The sequence below is a fragment of the Lithobates pipiens genome, unplaced genomic scaffold (assembly GCF_037356315.1).
Source record: "Lithobates pipiens isolate NorthernLeopardFrog02 unplaced genomic scaffold, aLitPip1_a1.2 Scaffold_22, whole genome shotgun sequence".
NCBI lineage: Eukaryota > Metazoa > Chordata > Amphibia > Anura > Ranidae > Lithobates > Lithobates pipiens.
The window spans coordinates 264320971-264344888 of NW_027507784.1; the positions used below are offsets into that span (position 1 = coordinate 264320971).

The 23918-nt window shown below is 45.8% G+C and overlaps 1 protein-coding gene across 2 annotated transcripts in view; it reads left to right on the forward strand.

Annotated features, from left to right (window-relative positions):
- The first annotated feature begins 2171 nt into the window (after positions 1-2171).
- Positions 2172-23918, forward strand: part of BHLHA15 (basic helix-loop-helix family member a15) — an 89093-nt gene continuing 67346 nt past the window's right edge. The window contains exon 1 of one of the 2 annotated variants that reach the window (XM_077449040.1): positions 2172-2432. The gene's annotated coding sequence lies outside the window, so the exon portion shown is untranslated. The remainder of the gene's footprint in view (positions 2433-23918) is intronic. The other variant, XM_077449039.1, reaches the window with a different exon arrangement.

The following is a 23918-nucleotide window of genomic DNA, read 5'->3' on the forward strand; positions in this document are numbered from 1 at the left end:
ATGTGATAACTGTCACACAAACCAAATAATATACACTTACTGGGATCATTTTTTTTTTTTTTTTACCAAAGACATGTAGCGGAATACGTTTTGGCCTAAATTCATGAAGAAATTAAATTTTTACATTTTTATTGGATATGTTGTATAGCAGAAAATATATATATATATTTTTTTTCAAAATTGTCCATCTTTTTTTGTTTATAATGCAAAAAAAGTACCAAATACCATCAAAAGAAAGTATATGTGTAAAAAATACATAAATTTCATTTGCATACAGCGTTGGTGCAATTGCCAGTTAAAGTAGTGCAGTGCTGAATAGAAAAAATGCTCTGGTCAAGAAGGGGGTAAAATCTTCTAGAGGTCAAGTGCTATACACCAGTAGAGTGTTGTTTTGTTTGATTTTCTAATCGTTAGTGGGGTCAAACTGACATTCATTTTTGACTCTAATGATGAGAAAATTTGAAGGAACTTCTAAGGAAAAGACTGAAAATGTTTCTCAAATGCAGTGGTGGCCGCTCATGCAGAGCGCAGGGGCGCCTCCCCCCCTAATCTACATGCAGGGTGCCTGACACATGTTTTTTTTTTTTTTTTCTGAAGCACATGATTAGAGCCTGAGGCTCTAATTGGCTTTAAAAAGGGTGGGTTTGAGGCGCAGAGCACTGCGCCCCAGGCCCACCCAGTTGTGTGAAATTAGCAAATTAATATTTGCTAATGTCTTCCTGTTTCTCCTCCTGGCCAATCAGAATTTTTTTTGTACCACTATATGTCCTTTTTCATTTTTTTATAGTAAAGACAAAATCATGACTACTTACTTAATTCCCTGACGAAGGTGCTTAAACCAGAAACGCGTCAGATACCGGGGATCACTTTATACCAGAGAGTAACAATCTTTTTTATCATATATATCATGTAACGCATTGTTTTCTGTTTTTTGTTTAGTATAAAGTAATTTTCCATGTTCTTTTTAGTATTGGTCATTATATGATTGAATGTTTTTATGTAAATTCAATAAAATATACCTTTTTAACTATATATGTGTCTGTTGCCTACAAAGTCCCAATGAAGGGGGATTCTATTTTTTCTTAATTAATACCAGGGATGTGGCAACTACACTTTGATCTGATATGGTGAAACCCCTTTTTTCCACCTTGCAAATCAGGAAGCGGGTCCTGGGACCCAATTGACTGGGACTTCTAAGACCCAATAGGCTGCGAGTCCTGATTGGCCGGGAGGAGAAGCGACTGCCGGGACTTGGGAGGAGACGTGGGGGGAAGCGGTGACCTGGATGGGGTAAGTGTGGGGCTGTCGGGGGAGCCTGGCAGGTGACTGGCGAGTGATGCGGCGATCAAGCGACTGGGGGGTGGTTGGCTGGTGGGCTTAAGAAAATTGTGCATCAGCCACTACTGCTCAAACAAACAAATTTGTAATGCCGCGTACACACGATCGGAATTTCGGCCAGCAAAAGACCGGTGAGAGCTTTTCATCGGAAAATGTGACCGTGTGTATGCTCCATCGGAATTTAGCTGGCCGAATTCCCACCAGCAAAAATTTGAGAGCGTGTTCTCAATTTTTCCGACGGAAAAACTTTCTATCGGAAATTCCGATCGTGTGTATGCAATTCCGACAAGCAAAAACTCACGCATGCTCAGATTCAACTACGAGATGAAAGCTATTGGCTACTGGGTATTGAACTTTCTTTTTCTAGTCCCGTCGTACGTGTTGTACGTCACCGCGTTCTTGAATTTGGTGTGACCGTTGGTATCCAAGACAGCTTGAGAGAAATCCCGTCGGAATTCCGCCAGGAAAACCACCAGAGTTTTTTCCAACCAAAATTCCGATCGTGTGTACGCGGCATAACAGCGATTGTGGTTTTGGTTTGGGAAAGTTTTTTCGCTCTAAAATCAAATGTTAAAAGCCAATCTGATTTTTGAAGCACTTTTGAACAAGCTATCAAATGTTCGGAGAGTTTTTGTAGAAAGATTTGTTAGAAATTCTACTTGTGTATAGCCAACCTTAGAAAAGCAATGACCTTAGGAATGGTCACTTGTCTGCATGGCTTGGAAAACAGAATGTCTCCGCGACTGCTCTTATCGCATTAAAGCACATTGTTTCAGGAACGCTGCATATTTACCTAGGTGTTCTTTCTACATAAGAATGGGAACATTTACTTACAGAGCTCCAATGTGACAACTGGCAGAGCTGAGCATGTGCCACAGCTGGAAGAGCTTCTAGGGCTTGTTTAGTTTTTGCATGTGAGATGCTGCCAGACCCCACCCCTTCCCCAACCGTGCACTAAAGCGACGTGTACTATCCCCAGGCTCACAGCAATAGACGCCTGCAACCTCCCTGCATCTCCCTGAGCTGCACCTGACCTACTGGACCCTGACAGCCGATAATTCCATCCGGAAACCGCAGAAAGACAGAGAGAGCAGGTAACGTGTACCTTTACTGCACCTCCTTCACCTGCACACATACAGGTACTCTTTACACTGCTTATTCCAGCTCAATCAAACCTGTATCTACTATAATATGAATGATTCATACTTCACCATAAAAAAAGGAATCGCTTTCCACGTCTACTCCAAGTACGTAGTCAGTAATATTTTAATATTTTAAGAAACACTGCCCTGCGATATTTCCAAGCTCGCTATACATCACAGTAGTGCAGAGAGCGAAGAACCAAATAGCGCTATACATCTGAGTTAGGGTGGTCCGCATTTGCGTGCGCATTTTATTCGCGTCATGTCTTTATGCGCATTTTTTTTAGCTGCGCTACCATTGAACTCCGTTAGAATGCAAGTCAAAATCCTGCATGCTGCCTCTTTGATGCGCTTTCATCGAAACGCACATTCTAATAGAGTTCAATGCTAGCGTATTTAAAACGCGGTGTGCAAAAAAAAAACGCATTTCGCACATGTGAACTGGCCCTTTACATTTATGGCACTCAAACAGAAATATGTTTTTAGCATTTTTATTGGGTATTATGCAGGAAAAAAAAAAGAAAATAAGTTGATATATCAAAAATTATTTAATAAGTGATGTGGAAATAAAAACGCAGAAAATGATTAGATTTACATTTATCTAATACAAACAGAAATATTTCCGGGGACATTTCCTGAAAAATCTAGAACTGTACTAGTCAATCACAGGCATTTAGTCTATGTTAGTATATAATGTGGTATTTAGTCTGGATTTACACTGTTCTCTGTGCATGCATCATGCATGGTAACGCACACCTGTAGGGGTGAATGGGGTCAGAGAGGATCCCTATATACTGCAGTGCATAGAGGTGAACCAAGCACTTAGAAAATAATGGGATTTTCACTTGACATGCATTCGGAAGATTTTTGCCTCATCAAAATAGAAAAGTTTGAATAGGACCTTTTTTGTTTTTTTTCTTAATCATAATGCAAAGAACAAAACACCATTGTACCATAGATCACAGCAACCAGAGATGTTGTTATCAGCACACTAACCTAATTTCTATTTGATTGTTACAACTTTCTGTATGTTCTGACCCATAGCATTATGAGCCTCTTTTAGTAAAGTGGCCCTAAGGGCCCAATCACACCACAAACTCTGCATTTTTCCACGCATGTGCAGTGACGTGCATTTGACACGCGTTTTTATGCGCATGCAATAGAATGTATTTTTCCCAGGCTTCCGTTTTCTTTGAGGTCACTTTCATCTTTTCTTTTTTTGGGCTTTTATGTGCACTACACTGAGCTGTGGTGCAATTTCATGCATATACATGCGTTTCTGTGCAATTGCACTGCAGAAAAATGAAGTTTGCTTTACTTTTTTGCACTGCACTGCACTAGTGTGAACAATGCCCATAGGATAACCTGGATTTTAAGTTCAATCAAAAATGCATCTGATGCGAATGGGCCCTGAACGATAGCCTCTTTCTCCAAACATATTCAATTTCTGCTTCCTTGTAATGTCTTCTGTGAGCTCCCAAACCAATCTTTTTCATCCTCACTTCCATTTGTTTGGAATGAGCAGCGCGTGTTAATTGCGGTCATGTGCACTGCTTTATGCACACTGCAAATCCCATCGTCCGCAGGGGGTTATTCACTAAAACTAGAGAGTGCAAAATCTAGTGCAATTCTGCATAGAAACCAACCAGCATCCAGGTTTTATTGCCAAAGCTTAATTAAACAAGCTGAAATTAGAAGCTGATTGGCTACTAAGGATGAACTCCAGCGTGTTCGCACACTCCGCGTGCAGAGCCCGCCAGGAAGTCGGCGCAGTGCTGCGCTAATCACAGGCAGTGAGACATTTCCCGATGTGCAGCTGCAGAGATTGGGACAATGTTTCACTGCTTGTGATTAGCGCAGCGCAGCGCTGTGCCGACTTCCTGGCGGGCTCTGCATGTGCAGTGTGCGAACACGCCGGAGCTCATTCCTATTGGCTACCATACACAGCTGCGCCAGATTCTGAGTGCACCAGTTTTAGTAATTCTCCCCCACAGTCTCTTGTCCATCTTTGGAGCAAGCTAGAGAGGGTGGCTACATACAGTGGGACCATGGAGAACCAAGGTAGATACCTTCTAACAGGAAGTCAGATCACAGCAGCACAAAAAATAAAATAAGATATTTGGAGAGTTAAGAATATATATTTAAACAGAATTTATTTTTTTGTGTCACTTTAAAGCTGGCAACAGCCAAATACACAGTTAAAATGCATATCTGGTTCCTGTTTTACCTGCCAAAGTTTTTGGAATTTTGTTCAGCCAGTTCAGACAAACAACAAATCCAGGTGGCCTGACTATTTTCTACTGCTCAGGATTCTCTCTGCCATAGCCCGCGGTAAGTGAAAGAACAGTAGAATACTGATGTGACATCTCTCTGCTGTATCCTACTGTCAGCATGTTCCTTTTCAGCACATGTGCATGTACACACTTGATTGGCTTCTCTCTCTGCCCCCTCTTCTTCCAGGCTAAATTCTATTATACAGCCTTGTGTTCAGCTTTAATATCCCTTAAGCAAGGGCTATGTTGCCTGTAACCACAATCACATTCAAGCTTTCAGCTCCCAATTTGGAAAGGTCGGACTTGTGACTGTGGGAAACACATCCATGAATTGGATATTGTGTTATTAAATAAGCTTATGCAATTTCTCAGCATGAATTTTTGCTTATGACTCATCTGTGTGTATAGTGCAAGTATACTGAGAATTAGTTATACAAACAGCAAGTGTAAACCGTCTCAGCAATACTTTGCTGTTTACAGGAGAGCTGCAGTGCAACATAATGAATGGAGGTCAGTGGGCAAATTTGGGGTACAAGTGCTCAGCTCATCTCTGCAATTCATTCAACTTTTATCCCTTTAAAGATGCTGCAGGTACAGAAACATACCTGTTGACCTGCCAGAAATCTAGTGCGCTCCTAACGTCCTGTTTGAGTGTTCCCAACCAGCAATGTCAACCCTGCCTGCTGGACTGCAGAACTTTACATATACTGGACTCCTCTCTGTCCAATTCATATTCATGCACTGAGTTGAATAAACATTAACCGCTTGCCAACCGCCTCACGCAAATTAACGTACCTGTACGTGGCCCTTTAAGAGGTGGCTAGCAGGCACACGAGCCCACGGCAAGCTCTGTAAGTCAGGTCACGAGTCCCGTGGACGTGATCGCTGCGGGGATACCCGCGATCGCCTCACGGGAGGAAGACCGGGGAGATGCTGATGTAAACAAGCATCTCCCCGTTCTGCCTAGTGACAGTGTCACTGATCTATGCTCCCTGTGATCGGGAGCAGAGATCAGTGACATGTCACACGTAGCCACGCCCCCCACAGTTAGAAACACTCCCCAGGGCACACTTAACCCCTACACGGCCCCCTAGTGGTTAACCCCTTCACTGCCAGTTTCATTTACACAGGAATCAGTGCATTTGTATAGTACTGATTGCTGTATAAATGACAATGGTGCCAAAAATGTCCGGTGTGTCTGCCATAATGTCACAGCTGATCACTGCCATTACTACTAAAAAAAAAAAATTTAAATTAATAAAAATGCCATAAAACTATCCCTATTTTGTAAACACTATAGCTTTTGCACAAACCAATCAATCAACGCTTATTGTGATTTTTTTTTTTTTTACCAAAAATATGTAGAAGAATATGTATCGGCCTAAACTGAGGGGAAAAAACATATTTTTTTATATATTTTTGGGGGATATTTATTATAGCAAAATGTAAAAAAGAGTGTGTTTTTTTTCAAAATTTACGCTCTTTTTTTTGTTTATAGTGCAAAAAATAAAAACTGCAAGGGTGATCATATACCGCCAAAAGAACACTCTATTTGTGAGAACAAAAAAGGAAGTCAATTTTGTTTGGGAATCACGTCGCACGACCGTGCAATTGTCAGTTAAAGCGATGCAGTGCCGAATCGCAAAAAGGCCTCTGGTCAGGAAGGGGCTAAATTCTTCCGGGGCTGAAGTGGTTAAAGGAGAAGTACAGTCAAAGCTGGTTTGGCTGTACTTTTCCTGTGGATCACAGGAACGCAGTCTGTTCTGCAGTTTGGGCTAAAGGCCGCTGTAAAAAAAAACATGTAGACAGTGGTGCAGGCGCAAGTAATTCTACCTATAATGCAATGTCAATCATGAAAGTCGTAAGAGCAACAAACTCAATTAGGGGGGCAGGAAAATGTCCACTGATTCAGGGCCAGCCTTGTATAGGGGAGTAGAAGCATGTGTTCCAGCCCTCGCTTCTGGCTCTCCTCCACCATACCAGCACCCAGCCGGCCAGGACAGCCCCACGAGCGGTGGAGACCGCTTTCAGCATGGACCCGTGCAGTAGGGTTGCCACCTTTTCTTCAAGTCAAACCCGAAAACTTTTATTTTATAGTATAAACGTTTTTTTTATAGTATAAACTATACATATATTTTGCTACTAAATAACATTTCTAATCATATGAAGTTAATAACAAGAGTTCCCCTTTACATCAGAGTCCAGAGAGTTCCCTTTTTACATCTGAACTCAGAGTTCCCTTTCACTGTAAGGGGGGACTCTAACATCAGGGATGCTCTGGGAACCCTGATTTAAGGGGGAACACTGAGAACTCTGTACAGAGAGGACTCTGATGTAAGGGAGAACAATGTGGCCTCTGTTGTAAAGGGGAACTCTGATGTAAGGGGTGCTCTGAGAACCCTGATTTACCTTAGTGTACTTACTCAGAGGCAGGAGAGAGAAGGGGGGAGACATCGGTGACAGACGGATGGATAGAGATGGTGAGCTCACTCACCCTTTGGCAGTCAGCAACTCTCATCCAGAAGTATCTGAGGCTGCTGTTCTTCAAATTTCCAGTCCCCACTTTCCTTTTCTGAGGCACAGTGCCAGGGATTGGAGTGTGGGCAGACACAGAGGGGTAGGGGTGAGGGAAAGAGGTGCAGATCGAGCCCTGTCTCCTCTCCCATCTGTATGTGTTTGGGCTGGGGGGGATTGTTAGTGCTGGCTTTGGGCAGTGAGAAAAAGAGCATAACAGACACTCTCAGTTGAGACAACCGCAGCCAGCAACCCTGCTGGGAAGCCATAGTCCAGTCTAAATAATGTGTCCGGGCTTCAGGCAGTTTGAAACCTGGACATATAATTCCAAACCCGAACTGTCCGGGTGAATCCTGGACAGGTGGTAACTCTACCATGTAGTCCACTTTAATAAAAAAAAAAAGCAGCATGCAAAGTACCTTTTTCCTAAGTGACTTTCCGAATGAACGGATTTGGACATGCACAATCACATCAAAGTCCAAAGATTCAAACGTGATGACGTACAACCGGACTAGAATAAGGAAGTTCATAGCCAGTAGCCAATAGCTGCCCTAGCGTTGTTTTTTGTCCGTCGGACTAGCATACACACAAACGGATTTCTCGATAGGAACTGGGTCCGGCGGAGTTCCGGCCGAAATTTTTTTTATTTCTAAAGTCCATCAGATTTTTGGACAGCAAAGGTCTGATGTAGCCCACACACGATCGAATTGTCCAACGGATTCGTTCCGTCTGACCTTTTCTGTCTAAAAGTCCTGTCGTGTGCACAGGAGGATTTTTATCTGAATGCATAGATTACATTAAGATAAAAAAAAAACTACTGCCTTTACAACCACTTTAAGCCTGTTTGTGTGTGATTTATTTTATTTTACAAAGCAGACTTTACCCGCTTGTCGACCAGCCGCCGCAGTTTACTGCAGCAGTTTGGCTCGGCTGTGCAAATCACTGTAGGTGTATGTGAGGCTCGAATACGGCCATCTGTGGGCACACGCGCCCCCATTGGCCAATGGGGGAGTCAATAACCGGGTCCGGCGTTCCCCGCAGTGACGGAACGGTGATCTGCCTGTGTAAACAAGGCAAATCTCTGTTCTGACAGGGGAGATCACACAGATTCTGTCTTTCTGCTATGCAGGAAGACAGATCTGTGTGTAGTCCCAGTGAGCCCTTCCCCATACTGTTAGAGAACACAGTTAACCCTTTGATCGCCCCTGATGTTAACCCCTTCCCTGCCAGTGCCGGTACAATAACAGTGCATATTTTTAGCACTGATTACTGTAGTAATGTCACTGGTTCCCAAAAAAGTGTCAAAAATGTCCATTAGGGGTGTGGCCTGTCCACCTCAATGTAGCAGTCCCGCTAAAAATCACTGATCACCGCCATTACTAGTAAAAAAATGAATATATGATAAAAAAATGCCATAAATCTATCCCCTATTTTGTAGACGCGGTAACTTTTGTGCAAACCAATCAATATATGCTTATTGGGATATTTTTTACCAAAAATATGTAGCAGAATACAAATTGGCCTAAAAATTTGCCTAAATTGATGAATACATTTGTTTTAAAAAAAAAAATGTTTGGAAATGTTTTATAGCAGAAAGTAAAAAATATATTTTTTTTCAAAATTGTCGCTCTTTTTTTGTTAATAGCGTAAAAAATTAAACCACAGAGGTTTTCAAATACCACCAAAAGAAAGCTCTATTTGTGGGAAAAAAGGACAACAATTTTGTTTGGGTACAATGTCGCACGACAGAGCAATTGTCAGTTAAATCGATGCAGTGCCATATCGCAAAAAAATAGCCTAGTCATTAAGGGGGTAAATCCTTCCGGGGCTGAAGTGGTTAATACCCTATCCATATTTCTTTAATGCTGTCACTGGTGTAAACTGGTCATGTTAAAGATGTACCATGTATCCGTAAGGAGCAACCATATCTCAGGATCTCTGTTAATGTACCTATAGACACAGTGACATTGTCACATCAATCAAACAACTTATTGCCAATCAAACAGATGATAAGTTGACAGTGTATGGAGTTAAAAAAATTGCAATAGATTTTGAGCATCAGAACCTAGATCTTTAAGTTGGATAAATGTGTCCTCATACACACAGGTTTTATCCTCCCGGATGAAGCAGCGTTAAATAGAGATACATTATACAAACAGGTTTAGTGCGTCAAGCATCTGGGCGTTCATTCATTCCATTGCCCAGAATATTGACTTATTCTGGCCATTGGAATGAATAAATGCTCAAACACTAAATGCACCTAGCATTTAAGAGCGTTTAGATGCATTTACACACATATAGACTGAACTGGCTTTTTTTGCAGCAAAACGCTCCTCTCCTGAACATGCTGCCACTGTTTTTCTTTTGTGCCTCTAAAACATCTGTAATTCCCTACGTGTGCAAGGACACAGAAGTGCACTGTGGGCATTTTCAATGAAAATATAATTTTTTAAGTGTTAGATCTTTCATACAGGAAGGATCAGGCAATGGGTACTAGCACTTAATATAAGTATGGGATCATTTCCATAACTAGGGGGCTTGTATGAATAATGGTGCAAAGGTATTGGTAATGACAAGAAAAAGAAGTTGCATAGGCAGGATCTCAGATTCTGTTTGTAATACGTTTTTTTTTTTTTGGAAGATAAACAATGTACCTGATTAGCCATCATGTGCTACAGAAGTTTCTTTGTGCCTTACCATTCATTTATCTTGCTAAACCTGACATGACAGATCTACTTGGGTGCTATTGGTGACATTCTCAAATTGCAAGTAATCTGGATCCTATACCGATCCTCAGACTTCGGTAGTTTCTGAGTCACTGACCTGGAGCATCTATGCCAGTGGTCTCCAAACTGCGGTCTAGGGGCTAGATGTAGCCCATTGCCTGTTTTGGCCAATATTTCATTCACTGATACCAACTATGGGGCGTAATCCCTTCCCCCCAGTGACACCAATGAAGGAACACAGTTACTCTCAATGACACCAATGATGGGGCACAATTCCTCCCAATGACAACAAAGATGTTTTATCCCACTGACGTCTGCACTTTTTTTTTTAGTGCCAGTAGCCACAGTCCAGCCCCCCAAAAGTCGGAGGGACAGTAAACTGGTTCCTTGTTTAAAAAGTTTGGAGACCCCTGATCTATGCAGATGAACAGGGATGTCTGACAAAAATCAGGTCTTTATCTGCCTATGTGTTCTTGTTCAGTGACTGAAAATATTAAAGTAACTTTTTTCATTTTGGATTGAGTAAGGGAGGGTTATTTGCTATCTGTGCCCAATTGTGAAAATTTCCTTTCCAAAGTCACAGCAGGAAGTGAGAGCAAACCCTTCCAAAGTGAAGGAATCTCCAGTTATCACCAGAGTCACCTGAACTAGCGTCTCCACTAGATTTCCCCTTTATTCCTGTTCTGGACCCAAAATTTGGGATTTTTTTCACTCTTGGTAATACCAATAAAAACAATGAAGAAGACAAATAGAAAGAATGAAACTCCCTAACGAGGAAACAGTAATTCAAACTTGGCAGATGTTTTAGTCCCTCTCTACTCTATCCAAAACTAAAACTTTCCAAAACTAACCAAAAAAAAAAGGACCTTTAGTTATACTTGAAAGTTAGTGAGTCAGTGTGACAGCCAAGCTACTAGTATTTTCCCGAAGAGAGGTTAGCAGGGACAACCTGCATGGTTTCCTTTAGGGAACAGTGACCCAAAATATTGGGTAGGTGTACATAGGTTCTCTTATAAATAAAATGTTTGGGGGGGCTAAAATCACTTCATCAGGCTCTTTTTTTTGTCTCAATTTGCAAAGCTGTGTAGCACTATCCCCCGAAGGAGCTGTTGGTTAGATTGGGGAATACCTTACCTTCTTTTTCCTTACTTCACGTCTAGGAGTGTCCCGTGGTAGATGGCCCAGTAACTTGAGAGACTGACGACAGATCCACTTAAATGGATTTTGTTAGCAAAAATGTCGACAATGAATAGTCTTTTAAAATGGGATCAGAGGGTTGGAAAGGAAGTTCAGGTACTCTTAGCGTCAAAGTCAATGTTGAAGAACTTGCTTACTTTGACTGCATCCAGAGAATAGCCATTCACAACTGGATGATCACTCAAGTTGGACAGTCCCTCTCACAAGGCCTAGCAGCCAACAAGGTGCTTAACTCCGGAACAAGTCTCTGCCACAGATGTTGTAGAACACGTAGGAAACTAAACTTGTAGAACACTCGTGTGATACTTGGATCTTTCAGCCAGCTTGGTGATATCCACGAGACCGGATTCTCTTGGGTACTTCAGCTCCTCCAGGCTCTTGCTAAGAAACCAACCCGTACGTGGCCTTCTTCTGTAGAGTCCTCCCCTGGATAGCGTGAAGTCACTGGGTCTCTCCAAAACTGGAGACGACACCCAAACACCTCAGAATCCTCCTTTAGTTTCATTGCCTCGGGCTAGCCAGCCCAGAGACAACAAGATCCGGTGGACCCGCCCCCCAGGCCAGGCCTTCCTGGGGGCTGGTCAGGAGGACCAGGACCATGAAGTCAGTATATCTTTCTGGACCGGAACCCCAAACCACGTGACATCCGCATCTTAAATACCCTCTCCCAGAAAGCACAGCAAGAGTGCCACTCCCACTGGACGGGCTCCGAGAGAGAGTAACTTAAGCACCCAACCAGACCATAGTTCCATGCCTGCCAGAAGAGACAGTGCCCCTTGTGGTCAGGCTGAACATCTCATAATCCAGTCAGACTGATGCTGAAGTCCAAATTTAGACAATTGTACCCAAACCAAACTGCAGCTCAGGTGTAACCTTAAATTTGAAAAACACAGAGTGGTCTTCAGGAGTCGGCGCTACAGCTGTATCCGTCAGTATTATTAAAGTTATCCTAAATTAAAATCATAATCCTTTCTGAGTTTGTATTTGTGTAGGAGGGGTATTTACATTTTTATGGCAATTGGTGGCTATAGAGAAAAGTTGTCATTTTCTCTCCATGGCCAATGAACATACAAGATATTGCTAACGCAACGCTATCACTTTAAACTGAAAATGGATAAAATAATGGACCACTCTGCACCTTTACCTGGAAGCCCGGTGTTTTTGATAGCATGCCTATATTTCCCTGGTGATCCTGCCAGTTTTTCACTGACTGTATCATTTGAAGGATGGTTGCAATCTATATTCAGGGTCGATCACTCACAGGTAATTGCTGCATGGGCGATTACATGCGAGTGGGAACAATAAGCTGCGGGAGGCGGCAGCCTCCCCATTGCTTTCAATGTAATTGGACTGCAGGTGTATTCGCAAGTGTGAATGAACCCGTAAGGATATTTTTACTTTTGGTACCACTGCTCCCCAGCACTCCTCCCAAGTCTATATTTACTTGTTTTGGTCCCTCCAGGATACTTGCAGAGTATTTGGTATCTATTGTTGCTGAGGGGATATTTTGTTGTGGCAGGGTCTGTTGTGTTGGGGGGGATCTATTATTGCTGACTGCAGGGAATCTATTTTACTGCTTTTCTTGTTATCAATAACAAATTTCATACAAATTACGTAGCACCACAAAATTATACTTGGTTCTGTATATTCTAAAGGAAGCAGTACTGGGAGATGGGTATGGGTAGGGAGCGGAGCCAAAGGTTGGTGCTTGGAGGTGGGTATTACCACTACCTCGCTCCCAGTAACAGTATGGGGTCCTGTCGGGCAACTCTTCAGGTTGGGGATCTCTGCAGACAGACCTGATCACAGAACCCCCCGTCGCTCCAGCCCACACTGACCCTTCCCCCCCTCCCGTCACTCGCACCCACCCCCCCGGTCACCGGTTTGCTTGCTCGCCCTTTAGCTCGCCAGGCCCCCTGTGAGCCCTGCACTTACCCCATGCAGGTCACAGCTGCGGCGGCAGCTTCCCCCTCTGTCTCCTCCGTGTCCCAACTGTCACTTCTCCTCCCGGCCAATTGGGTCTTAATACTCCTCAACCCACTTACACACTAATCTGCATTAACCCCCATGTAATGGAGATGAACAAGGGCAGACGTGTTTAAAGTCCAGCCTAGGTAACAACCATGGCTCCCTACATAGATATCGTGGAGGAGTAAGTGTAGCCATTCAGGAACATTTTGTTATTCACAAAATCACTAGGTGCAAATAAAGAAAAAAAAATGAATGTAGCTATTTCAACTAAGGACTGATAAGCTGCCATATATATCTGGGGGGTGTCTGTACACTAAAATTAAAATTGTCTAAAAAGACACAAAAAGGGTATAGAAAAGAATCCCCCCCCCCCCCTTTTAAAAGAATCAAATTGTGTTGCTTTGCAGCCAGAAATGAAGAAAGACACAGTTTTTGTTTCGTCCAGCTGTATTTACTTATAACATCCAAGTGGAAGATATAACACCAACATGTCAAAAAAAAAAGAATAGAATCACTGAGTTGGAAAAAGGATTACCCCCTCCTAAAAATAACTTGTAAACTCAATCAGGTATAGCTAATCACCTTCTCAATGGCACACAAAGCCATTTAACTTTCAACTGTGTTCATCTGTGGTCATTTTGATTAGGTCAGCATAAAAAGAGCTTTCCTGGATCATTTCAGTCCCAGCAACTGAAGCAAACAATCAACTATGGGTGGCAAGGCACTGTCAAAAGTTCTCCAGGATAAAGTTGTAGACAGGCAGAAGTCAGGAGATGGATACAACAATTTTTTAAAGGCTTTATCAATGCCTAGAAGCACAGAGAAGTTTATTATTAAGAAGTGGAAGGTATATGATACAACACATACCCTCACTGGATAAGGACTTCTCTCCAAACTGGATGAAAGACCCAGGAGGAAACTTGTCAGAGAGGCTACCAAGAGGCCTACAGCAACTCTTAAGTAGTTGCAGGAATTTACGACAAAGAGTGGTCATTGTGTGCATGTGACAACAATATCACAAATTCTACACAAATGTGGCTTGTATGGTAGGGCTGCAAGAAAAAAGCCACTCCTCAAGAAAGGCCACATACAGTCACGATTGAGCTTTGCCAAAACGCACCTTGAGAATTCTGAGGCCACATAGAAAAAGGTGTTATGGTTAGACTAAAATTAAATTATTTGGCCTCAACACCAAATTATATATCTGGCGGAAATCGAATACAGCTCACCATCCAAATAACACCATTCCTACGGTAAAGCATGGAGCTGGTAATATCCTCTTATGGGGGTGTTTCTCCGTAGCAGGGACTGGAGCACTTGTCAGGATTTAAGGAAAAATAAATTGGGCAAAATACCATCAAATTCTTGAGGGAAATGTGCTGCTTCTGCCAGAAAATTGTCAATGGGAAGAAGGTTTACTTTCCAATAGTGATGGCCGAACGGTTCGCCCGGCGGTCGTTTCGCGGCGAATTTCCGACTTTCGCCGTCCGCGGGTTCGAACGCCTTTTTCCGTCGTTCGCCCCGGCGGACTTACGTGTTTAATGTATACAAGAACTTTAACCTTTCGTGACACGTTTATCATGTGTTACAGGACAACCAATTGAGACATGACAGCTCATGGACACTTGGACATTCCCCCTAACCTATAAATACACCCGATCCGGTGGCCATTTTACATTCTTTCTTCTGTCACTGTAGGGAAAGGATCCTGTGTGGAGTAGGGACAGAGAAAACGCTAGCTATTTGGTACACAAAAGTTCTTTTCAGGACTGGTATAGGTGTTAGGTCAGCAGCCTGAGTTTCTTTTGTCAGTTTAGATAAAGGGACAGAGCGCTGTATGCTGCTATTTTAGGGACAGCTCAGCCAGATTAGTCTTTCTTCATCATCATCATCATCATCATCATTAGCTGTTACTATCAGGTCCACAAAAGAGCTGTTCCAGCTAATCGTTCCAGCCTACTCTTTTTTGCCAATTTGTATAGGGACAGGCAGGAAGCAGTGTGTCAGGCAGTGAGGATAATTTTAAAGACTTGCTGTTACTATTAGTTCCACAAAGGTTCTTTTCAGGACTGGTATCAGTGGTACGGTAATAGGCTTGTACACGTATAATATTCTTTCTTCCAAATATAGAAAGAATATTATACTTGACTGCTGCCCTTCTGCTGCAGTCTGCTAATCATTCACAACTCACTTGTTCCACAAAGCTCTTTATCAGGACTGGTAACTTGGTCTGTCTAGGGTGCTACGGTACATAGGCTTGGGTGCGGTACAGTCTGCTGTTCTGTAAGGACCGCTATCGGTCCACAATACATAGGGTTGCCGTGCACTACTGCTGACCGCTGCCCTATACTGCAGCAGTCCTTCAGCGGTATAGGGACTGACGCACAGTCTGCTAAACACTAATACACAACCTGCTTGGTCCACAAAAGTTCTTATAAGGACTGGTAACTTGGTATAGGGTGCTACGGTACATAGGCCTGAGTGCAGTACAGTCTGCTGTTCTGTAAGGACCGCTATCGGTCCACAATACATAGGGTTGCCGTGCACTACTGCTGACCGCTGCCCTATACTGCAGCAGTCCTTCATTGGTATAGGGACTGACGTACAGTCTGCTAATCACTAACACACAACCTGCTTGGTCCACAAAAGTTCTTATAAGGACTGGTAACTTGGTATAGGGTGCTACGGTACATAGGCCTGAGTGCAGTACAGTCTGCTGTTCTGTAAGGACCGCTATCGGTCCACAATACATAGGGTTGCCGTGCACTACTGCTGACCGCTGCCCTATACTGCAGCAGTCCTTCATTGGTATAGGGACTGACGTACAGTCTGCTAATCACTAACACACAACCTGCTTGGTCCACAAAAGTTCTTATAAGGACTGGTAACTTGGTATAGGGTGCTACGGTACATAGGCCTGAGTGCGTTACAGTCTGCTGTTCTGTAAGGACCGCTATCGGTCCACAATACATAGGGTTGCCGTGCACTACTGCTGACCGCTGCCCTATACTGCAGCAGTCCTTCAGCGGTATAGGGACTGACGCACAGTCTGCTAAACACTAACACACAACCTGCTTGGTCCACAAAAGTTTTTATAAGGACTGGTAACTTGGTATAGGGTGCTACGGTACATAGGCCTGAGTGCAGTACAGTCTGCTGTTCTGTAAGGACCGCTATCGGTCCACAATACATAGGGTTGCCGTGCACTACTGCTGACCGCTGCCCTATACTGCAGCAGTCCTTCATTGGTATAGGGACTGACGTACAGTCTGCTAATCACTAACACACAACCTGCTTGGTCCACAAAAGTTCTTATAAGGACTGGTAACTTGGTATAGGGTGCTACGGTACATAGGCCTGAGTGCGTTACAGTCTGCTGTTCTGTAAGGACCGCTATCGGTCCACAATACATAGGGTTGCCGTGCACTACTGCTGACCGCTGCCCTATACTGCAGCAGTCCTTCATTGGTATAGGGACTGACGTACAGTCTGCTAATCACTAACACACAACCTGCTTGGTCCACAAAAGTTCTTATAAGGACTGGTAACTTGGTATAGGGTGCTACGGTACATAGGCCTGAGTGCGTTACAGTCTGCTGTTCTGTAAGGACCGCTATCGGTCCACAATACATAGGGTTGCCGTGCACTACTGCTGACCGCTGCCCTATACTGCAGCAGTCCTTCATTGGTATAGGGACTGACGTACAGTCTGCTAATCACTAACACACAACCTGCTTGGTCCACAAAAGTTCTTATAAGGACTGGTAACTTGGTATAGGGTGCTACGGTACATAGGCCTGAGTGCGTTACAGTCTGCTGTTCTGTAAGGACCGCTATCGGTCCACAATACATAGGGTTGCCGTGCACTACTGCTGACCGCTGCCCTATACTGCAGCAGTCCTTCAGCGGTATAGGGACTGACGCACAGTCTGCTAAACACTAACACACAACCTGCTTGGTCCACAAAAGTTTTTATAAGGACTGGTAACTTGGTATAGGGTGCTACGGTACATAGGCCTGAGTGCGTTACAGTCTGCTGTTCTGTAAGGACCGCTATCGGTCCACAATACATAGGGTTGCCGTGCACTACTGCTGACCGCTGCCCTATACTGCAGCAGTCCTTCATTGGTATAGGGACTGACGTACAGTCTGCTAATCACTAACACACAACCTGCTTGGTCCACAAAAGTTCTTATAAGGACTGGTAACTTGGTATAGGGTGCTACGGTACATAGGCCTGAGTGCGTTACAGTCTGCTGTTCTGTAAGGACCGCTATCGGTCCACAATACATAGGGTTGCCGTGCACTACTGCTGACCGCTGCCCTATACTGCAGCAGTCCTTCAGCGGTATAGGGACTGACGCACAGTCTGCTAAACACTAACACACAACCTGCTTGGTCCACAAAAGTTTTTATAAGGACTGGTAACTTGGTATAGGGTGCTACGGTACATAGGCCTGAGTGCGTTACAGTCTGCTGTTCTGTAAGGACCGCTATCGGTCCACAATACATAGGGTTGCCGTGCACTACTGCTGACCGCTGCCCTATACTGCAGCAGTCCTTCATTGGTATAGGGACTGACGTACAGTCTGCTAATCACTAACACACAACCTGCTTGTTCCACAAAAGTTCTTATAAGGACTGGTAACTTGGTATAGGGTGCTACGGTACATAGGCTTGAGTGCGGTACAGTCTGCTGTTCTGTAAGGACCGCTATCGGTCCACAATAGATAGGGTTGACGTGCACCACTGCTGACCGCTGCCCTATACTGCAGCAGTCCTTCAGCGGTATAGGGACTGACGTACAGTCTGCTAAACACTAATACACAACCTGCTTGGTCCACAAAAGTTCTTATAAGGACTGGTAACTTGGTATAGGGTGCTACGGTACATAGGCTTGAGTGCGGTACAGTCTGCTGTTCTGTAAGGACCGCTATCGGTCCACAATAGATAGGGTTGACGTGCACCACTGCTGACCGCTGCCCTATACTGCAGCAGTCCTTCAGCGGTATAGGGACTGACGTACAGTCTGCTAAACACTAATACACAACCTGCTTGGTCCACAAAAGTTCTTATAAGGACTGGTAACTTGGTATAGGGTGCTACGGTACATAGGCTTGAGTGCGGTACAGTCTGCTGTTCTGTAAGGACCGCTATCGGTCCACAATAGATAGGGTTGACGTGCACCACTGCTGACCGCTGCCCTATACTGCAGCAGTCCTTCAGCGGTATAGGGACTGACGTACAGTCTGCTAAACACTAATACACAACCTGCTTGGTCCACAAAAGTTCTTATAAGGACTGGTAACTTGGTATAGGGTGCTACGGTACATAGGCCTGAGTGCGTTACAGTCTGCTGTTCTGTAAGGACCGCTATCGGTCCACAATACATAGGGTTGCCGTGCACTACTGCTGACCGCTGCCCTATACTGCAGCAGTCCTTCAGCGGTATAGGGACTGACGCACAGTCTGCTAAACACTAACACACAACCTGCTTGGTCCACAAAAGTTTTTATAAGGACTGGTAACTTGGTATAGGGTGCTACGGTACATAGGCCTGAGTGCAGTACAGTCTGCTGTTCTGTAAGGACCGCTATCGGTCCACAATAGATAGGGTTGACGTGCACCACTGCTGACCGCTGCCCTATACTGCAGCAGTCCTTCAGCGGTATAGGGACTGACGTACAGTCTGCTAAACACTAATACACAACCTGCTTGGTCCACAAAAGTTCTTATAAGGACTGGTAACTTGGTATAGGGTGCTACGGTACATAGGCTTGAGTGCGGTACAGTCTGCTGTTCTGTAAGGACCGCTATCGGTCCACAATAGATAGGGTTGACGTGCACCACTGCTGACCGCTGCCCTATACTGCAGCAGTCCTTCAGCGGTATAGGGACTGACGTACAGTCTGCTAAACACTAATACACAACCTGCTTGGTCCACAAAAGTTCTTATAAGGACTGGTAACTTGGTATAGGGTGCTACGGTACATAGGCTTGAGTGCGGTACAGTCTGCTGTTCTGTAAGGACCGCTATAGGTCCACAATAGATAGGGTTGACGTGCACCACTGCTGACCGCTCACCTATACTGCAGCAGTCCTTCAGCGGTATAGGGACTAAGAGTTTTGTCACAGGGTCATTTAAAAAATGACATGCAGAGGAAGAGGCAGGCCCTTCCGCAGGGGTGGTAGGGGTAGGGCAGGAGCAACAGGCTTGAGCCAAAGTGGGAAGTTGCAGAAGGTGCGTTCAATTACTTTAAAGGATGCACCAGACTTGGTTGAGTGGCTCGCTCAGCCTTACTCTTCTGCACCCTCCTCATCCTCTCGATCTGCACCCTCTTCTTCACTCTCTGCTATGTGCACCCCCAAAGACACTACCACCAACAACACGACCACCACCACCACCACCACATACCTTCCGCTTGAGTCACTGGAATTATTTTCCGATCCATATCAAGAGGACATTTCTGATGCGCAGCCACTCTTGGTATTGGATCAGGAAGAGGAGGTAGCAACAAGCGCTACTCAGCAGTCTGACGCCAGTACCCAGATCAGCCCAAGGAGGAGGTTGGTCCCCGGTGTTGCTGCCTACTCTACTTATAGCGGTGGGGAAGGTGACGTTGATGATGACGTGTCTAGTGATGTCACGTGGGTGCCCACAAGAGAGGAAGAGGAGGGGAGTTCAGAGGGAGATATGGACCAGCAGATAGGGAGGAGAAGCAGCAATGACTTACATTGCACAGCAGGGACAAAGCAGACTGCAAATGTATCAGGAGCGAGTCATCGACCATGTACGGTCACATCTGGCGCTCCCAGGACACCGGCACATGGCTCCGCAGTGTGGGCTTTTTTTAACGTGTCCGCTGCTGACAATAGCGTTGCCATCTGCAATCTTTGCAGTCAACGCGTTAGTCGCGGTAAGCCCAATACTCACCTAGGGACGACCGCCTTAAGAAGGCACATGAGCAGCCATCACCGAGCCCAGTGGGAGCAACGGAACACACAAAGCCACACTGCAGGCTCTCACCGTCCAGCCTCGTCTTCTACTTCTCCTTCTCCTCTCTCCTCACAATTGTCCTCCACTCCACCTTCCATCACGCCAAGCTCACATTTTTCTGCAAAAAGGCAGGCTTCCGTGGGCCTAATGTTTGAGCGTAAAAAAATGATGACGCCGGATAACCCTCTTGCCCAACGGTTGGCGGCTGGCTTGTCAGAACTCATAGCCCGCCAACTACTGCCATATAAACTGGTGGACTCGGAGGCCTTTCGCAAATTTGTGGCCATTGGAACACCACAATGGAAGGTCCCAGGAAGGAAGTATTTCTCAGAGAAGGGCATCCCAGAGCTATATGGCCATGTTCAGCGGCAAGTGAATGTATCTCTGGCACACAGTGTCGGTGCCAAGATACATCTGACCACAGACACGTGGTCTAGCAAACACGGGCAGGGAAGGTATATCAGTTTTACTGCCCACTGGGTGAACCTTCTGACGGCCGTCAAGCATGTAACCCGTGGCACCCGTGTAGATTTGGTTTTACCGCCACGGATTGCATGCAGGCCTGACTCTTCTTCTCCTCCTCCTACTCCATCCTCCTCCCTCTCCTCCTCAGCTGCCTCCTCCTTTTCCGCTGCTAGCGTCTCTTCCACTGCACCGCCCAAGCTCCCCAGAACCTATTCCACATGCCAGGTGAGACGTTGCCATGCCGTGCTGCGTCTGTTGTGCCTGGAAGCAAAGAGCCACACTGGCCCGGCACTCCTTTCAGCTTTGCGTTCACAGGCAGATGAGTGGCTAACACCGCTCAATTTGACAGTTGGTAAAGTGGTGTGTGACAACGGTGCCAATCTGCTTAGCGCATTGAAACAGGGCAAAATCACGCACGTGCCGTGCATGGCACACGTCTTAAACTTGGTCGTGCAGCGATTCCTTGTCAAATACCCTGGGGTCCAGGACATCTTGCGGCAGGCAAGGAAAATCTCGGCCCATTTCAGAAGATCTTACACGGCCATGGCTCGCCTTGCTGACATTCAGCGGCGACACCATCTGCCGGTCAGACGTCTTATTTGCGATTGCCCGACGCGATGGAACTCAACCTTCTATATGCTTGATAGGCTGCTCCAGCAGAAACGTGCAGTTAACGTCTACCTGTATGAACTCTGCGAAAGAAACGGTTCTGGGGAGCTGGGTTTTTTTTCACCGCGCCAGTGGCTGCTCATGCGCGACACATGCAGACTTCTGCGGCCATTTGAGGAGATCACCAAACTGGTCAGTCGCAGCCATGGCGCCATCAGTGACATGGTACCTTATGCCTTCTTTCTGGAGCGTGCATTGCGTCGTGTCATTGATCAGGCTGTGGAGGAGCAGGAGCGGGAAGATGAGGAAGTCGCAATGCTGGATGAATTCCCAGGGGGGGCTACTCTATCTGAGACAAGTCAACAACAGGAGTCTGATGAGGAGTCAGAGGAGGATGGTGCCGGGGCGGATGAGCAGGAGCAAGAAGAGCATGCTTTAAACCTTTCTGGGATCCCTGTTGTGCGAGGATGGGGAGAGGAGAATGAAGAGGACGACATTATCCTGGATGATGAGCAGGAGCCAGGCCACCACACCGCTTCCACTTTAGTGCAAATGGGGGCCTTCATGCTCCAGTGTTTTAATAGGGACCCCCGTATAAAAAGCATGAGGGTCAAGGACCAGTACTGGGTGGCAACGTACTTAGACCCCCGGTACAAACACAAAATGGCGGAAATGTTACCGCCGTCGCAGAGGGCTGTCAGAATGCAGCACTTCCAGGCCTTGCTTCGAGAAATGCTGCATTCTGCTTTTGCGTGCGCTGGCAGAGGAGCAATTCCCACTCCCAGAGAAGGATTTGCGGGTACCAATCCAACAGCGCCTGCAAGAAGAGGCCGGTTTGAAGATGTGTTGGTGACTTCGGATATGAGGTCATTCTTTCAGCCGACCCATCGACAGGTGTCATCCGGATCCAGCATCAGGGAACGCCTAGACCGTCAGGTGTCCGACTACATTGGGTTAACGGCCGATGTGGACGCTCTGAGGAGTGATGAACCCCTAGACTACTGGGTGGGCAGGCTTGACCTCTGGCCAGAGCTTGCCCAATTTGCAATCGAACTGTTGGCTTGCCCCTCATCCAGTGTCCTGTCCGAAAGGACGTTCAGCGCAGCAGGGGGGATTGTGACCGATAAGCGTACTCGCCTAGCTCACCACAGTGTTAACTACCTCACATTTCTAAAAATGAATGAGGCATGGATCTCGGAGGAATTCAACACATGTGATCAGTAGACCATGTATATGTCTATAAACAATTTTTGGAATCAAGCACACAGACCTTCTTAATTCATTTGGCTCACTTCCCTGACCCAAAAAAGCACACCGTACTATATGCCCCTACCCTCCTCTTTGAAGAGGTTGAGCGGTGTCATATTTCTACTGGGGCTGCTTATTATGAGGGGTTCCCACCATCCCTGTGCTGTGCTGACTTCCTCCTGGGTGTTCTTATTATGAGGGGCTCCCACCATCCCTGTGCTGTGCTGACTTCCTCCTGGGGGTTCTTATTATGAGGGGATCACACCATCCCTGTGCTGTGCTGACTTCCTCCTGGGGCTGCTTACGGTGCTGCTGTCAGCGCTGTATGTCACGGAGCTGCTGTCAGCGCTGTATGTCACGGAGCTGCTGTCAGCGCTGTATGTCACGGAGCTGCTGTCAGCGCTGTATGTCACGGAGCTGCTGTCAGCGCTGTATGTCACGGAGCTGCTGTCAGCGCTGTATGTCACGGAGCTGCTGTCAGCGCTGTATGTCACGGAGCTGCTGTCAGCGCTGTATGTCACGGAGCTGCTGTCAGCGCTGTATGTCACGGAGCTGCTGTCAGCGCTGTATGTCACGGAGCTGCTGTCAGCGCTGTATGTCACGGTGCTGCTGTCAGCGCTGTATGTCACGGAGCTGCTGTCAGCGCTGTATGTCACGGAGCTGCTGTCAGTGCTGTATGTCACGGAGCTGCTGTCAGCGCTGTATGTCACGGAGCTGCTGTCAGCGCTGTATGTCACGGAGCTGCTGTCAGCGCTGTATGTCACGGTGCTGCTGTCAGCGCTGTATGTCACGGAGCTGCTGTCAGCGCTGTATGTCACGGAGCTGCTGTCAGCGCTGTATGTCACGGAGCTGCTGTCAGCGCTGTATGTCACGGAGCTGCTGTCAGCGCTGTATGTCACGGAGCTGCTGTCAGCGCTGTATGTCACGGTGCTGATGTCAGTGCTCTGTATTACGGTGCTGCTGTCAGTGCTCTGTATCTCCTGCACCCTCTTGTTTGCCTACCCTGGTCCCTGACCTTCCCTCTCCTCCATTGCCTTCATTAGCTCCATAGTCCTGAATTGTCAGAACAATTTCCCAAATAAAAAAAAAATGCTTGTAGTTATCGATCCCAAATTCACCTCATACATGTATTATGCTATTGTCCAGGTGGTGGGACTACGTGCTACCCCCTAATAATTACCCCGTGGCCGCAAATTCGACCTAAAGGTTTGCGAAATTCGCCTCCCATTGAAGTCAATGGAGCCCGCGGCGAACGGTCGTTTTCGCGAACGTTTGTGTCCGTTCGCGTTTCGCGTTCGCGAAACGTCCCGTCGGAAGTTCGTCCATCACTACTTTCCAACATGACAATGACCCAAAGCACACAGCAAAAATGACTACACAGTGGTTGAAGGAGAAAAAGGCGAATGTCCTTGCATGGCCTAGTCAGAGCCCAGACTTA